Below are 4102 nucleotides of genomic sequence, written 5' to 3' on the forward strand. Positions count from 1 at the left end.
CAATCGCACCTGAACATGCGTAGAACAGTCAACAAAGGTATGCCTCATAGGGTTGACCTAAGTTTGAAAGGATCTCAATGAATCCAGCCAGATGACTATGGAAGTACAATCTTCAAATGCAGACTCTGCCAAGATGCAGGGCGTCTAATGACTGCCTGCACAATTGCTTATCAGAGTGACAGGAACACTTTTCCCTCCAGTACTTACATGAATACTGCCACCATCTGCCAAAACATCAGTTAAAGATCAAATGCGGAGTGAGAAAATCAGAATTCAAAAAGCATCAACATGCTTTACTGATATGAAAACTATGTGAACAAAGTAGCAACAAGATGGAGGGAAAGAAAATAGAAAACATATGAATCAAACCTTTTAGTGGAGTTGAAAGGGAATGAAAATTTAGGAAGCAGGCAACCAGGTCTCGCAAGGTTGGACTTGTTGGTATCCTGTATATCGGGTACCTGCAAGGAAATTCTTGTTTTAATTAGATAGCGGTAGATAATGAAAATTCATCTAGACGTTACTGATCGCATTGAACAATATCCAATAGAACAGGAATGCTTATTAACTAACTAGCCTCCACACCAACTTAATCAAGGATTGCACAAGTATAATTGATGGCATACCACGCAACCGATAGCCAACTGATTGGCAACAAACCAATGCTTCTTAAGGTTTTCACCCGTGGAAAGTCCTTGGCAAGATCTCCAATCTGCAACATCCAGTTAACAGATATTAATTTTAACCTCGCAATTGAAACTACACCATGAAATAAAACATTCCTCAAAATAAATGCATAACTGGATCTTACCTTGTCAGCCAGAGGTTCACGACTATATGGAGTTGCTTGCTCAAAATATTGAAATGAAGGGCAACTGCTTCCTTCACCATCATCACTAGAAAAGCCTTTTTGTGCAGCTTTAGAGTGACTTCTATTGCCCCACCATATTTTGAGTCTCACTCTGCTTCATCACTACTACTACCTTCACTACCTGTATCTCTATAATAATCACTTGCATCACTCTCCTCACCAGGGGACCTGCAAAAAAAAAAGAGCATGTTCAGGACTCAACTAAGCCAGGGGTGACCACAGTTTAATTAAAATGTAATTACAGACCCAATTAGAAAGTTCCACCTACTCTATGCCTACGGTATTCCTGAGATGAGAAAGCATGAAATTGGTTATAGATCGAGAATCCACAGGCATCACTCTTAATCTAAGCAAGAAGAAGAGGGCATTTAACTCAAATTTAGAAGATAAGTTAATCCTTAGACGTAGAGACATTTGGCGCGAGTAAAAAATTAAGCAACTTATGGTTTCATAGATTCATTTAAAAGAAATAACAGTAATTTCAAGAGACTCTAGCAAAAGTAGATGCAGGATTTAGGGTTTGTGGCTGAAAGGAAAACAATGTAGGAGTGTGAAGAGGCAAAATTTAACGGTAAAATTGAGATAAAGTTCAGAAAATTATAGAGTTGAGTATAACAATATTTACCTTGGAAAGAACTTTGAAGTGGAAGCCCGAAGCAAGTGAAGGGAGGAAGACGTCTCTAGTGGAAGCTTATTGCACTGAAAGAAATCGCCTATTCCTCGTCCAGTTATTAAATAAAAATCACTCCAGTTCAGGCATTTCACTTACTCTGTCATATTGTGAGAAATAAAGGAAGTTGGTGTCTCAAAACCCCCATCGTTGCTAACTTTAAATTGCCTTCTCAGTAATTTGTAACGTTTTGTTTCAAAAGACTCTAGCAGAAGCAGATGCAGGATTTAGGGTTTGCGGCTGAAAGGAAAACAATGTAGGAGTGTGAAGGGGCAAAATTTGACGGTAAAATTGAGATAAAGTTCAGAAAATTACAGAGCTGAGTATAACGATATTTACCTTGGAAAGAACTTTGAAGTGGAAGCCCGAAGCAAGTGAAGGGAGGAAGACGTCTCTGGCGGAAGCTTCTTGCACTGAAAGAAAGCGCCTGTTCCTCGTCCAATTATTAAATAAAAATCACTCCAGTTCAGGCATTTCACCTACTCTGTCATATTGTGAGAAATAAAGGAAGGTGGTGTCTCGAAACCCCCATCGCTGCTAACTTTAAACTGCCTTCTCAGTAATTTTAAGTTTGGCGCCCATAACAAAAATGCCTACCATTCCGCCTGAAGGATGAAGACCATAACAGAAATGCCTACCATTTCGCTGAAGGACGAAAACCATAACAAAAATGCCTACCATTTCGTTTGAAGGATGAAGACCATGACGAGTAATTGAAGGAGACCATGACGAATATCTTGAAAATGCGCACAGATGTCAGTGGAAAGCAAAAGGGTGACGCTTGTTCTCCGAAATCGCTGAGAATAAACAGAAATTGCACGACACATATGAACAATTTCCCGCTGAATGCCCGCTGAATGTGGACGCCAGGTGTCAACGTTAGAAACAAAAGTATGACGAAAGTCTCTTTTAAAGGAAGGCCTATCAGCCTAATTAATTTGTTGTCATCTTTTAATAAAAGTAATAATTTTAGTGGATCACAGTCTAATTCTAATGTTGTCACCCTTGCCAAAATGTGATATCCTTCTCCCCCTTTGTGATGTAAACATTCTTGCTCTAAATTGTGAACAATGTTATTCCTAAAGTTTCCTTAAATATTATTATACTTTCCCCTCTTAATAATTTTGAAGATGATGCTTATGGGTAATAAATAACTCTATATAATATCTAGAATTAAAAAGTGTACATATGTAACACACACACATATATACAGAGAGAGGACCAAAACTTTATGTATTGCAAACATGTTGTTACTTGCAAGAGAGAACAATTATATGATTAGAATGGTAAATAAAGACAAACATGTAATGTAGCTATTTCTATGAAAGAACATGGAATAAAAAACACTAAACTATGGAAAACATTAAAAAGAAACACACACACAAGAATATGAGAAGCAAAATCCTCTTTATTGATAGGTGTATAAAGCTACAAAAATCATTCTAGAGACACTAAAGAGAATATGTTGAGCAATGGGGCTCTATAACTCCCCTAAAGGAAGGTCTATTTTCCTTATCATTTTGAAGAAAAACTCTCTCTTCAAAGAACTTAGAATAAAGCTCTAATGGTGAACTCTCTCAATGTAAAGCAACGCTCATTGACTTTGCAATTTTGGCAACATAACTTTACATAATCTTCTCATGCTTTTGGCTCTAATTTTGCTGGTATATATAGGCTCAAGTCCAATCCTTGGCTCTAATTTTGCTGGTATATATAGGCTCAAGTCCAATCCTTGGCTCCCTCTAGTCCATTAATGAGATTTGATGTAATGGGAGACAAGACGAGTCCTTTGGAGGCTCCTTAATGCTAATTCAAGAGTGGAGTGTTTTGAGACAACCTTCAAAACTGATCCTTTTAGTGGAAGTTGGCTCATTCAATGTGATGTGGTCCACGAGCTGCTGAGTTGTCACTTTTGTGGATCCGTGCGACTATCAAAAACACAACTGCGGAGATTCAATGTGATGTGGTCCACAAACTGCTGAATTGTCACTTTTGTGAATCCGCTCGACTATCGAAGAAACAACCGCGAAAATGCATGTAAATATTGTTGTAACACCTTTACGCAGTTCAATTTTTTATATAAAATCTTAAAAATCTTTAATTTTTCATATTACATAATATTTTACACTCTCACTAATACACTTACACATGCCATTTTTATTTATATTAACTTGTACAATTAAATATATAATTTTCCCTCACAACAATATATTTCAAAAAAAAAATATTACTCTATTTATTTCTCTAACTTTTTGTCATTATTTATTATCTCATTAAACATATCCTCCTCATTTTTTATATGTCTGATTTCCCTACGTTTCAAGGTATTTTACGACCATGTTTTTATTTTAAAAAGTTTCAAATCAATAAATGAATAACATATAATTTTAAGTAATTATAAATTCAAATGCAAAAATAAAAACAATATATGTATACTCAAATATTCATATATTTACATAATAATAATTCTCATACACATCTTTATCACTAAATTCTAGTGAAAAAAATTAAAACATAGAACATTTATCAGGTTACTTAAAGCAGAGCATGGTCAGGAGAAA

This window comes from Pinus tabuliformis, chromosome 3_1 (assembly GCF_031772625.1).
Source record: "Pinus tabuliformis cultivar Carrire ecotype Pingquan chromosome 3_1, CPIR1, whole genome shotgun sequence".
NCBI lineage: Eukaryota > Viridiplantae > Streptophyta > Pinopsida > Pinales > Pinaceae > Pinus > Pinus tabuliformis.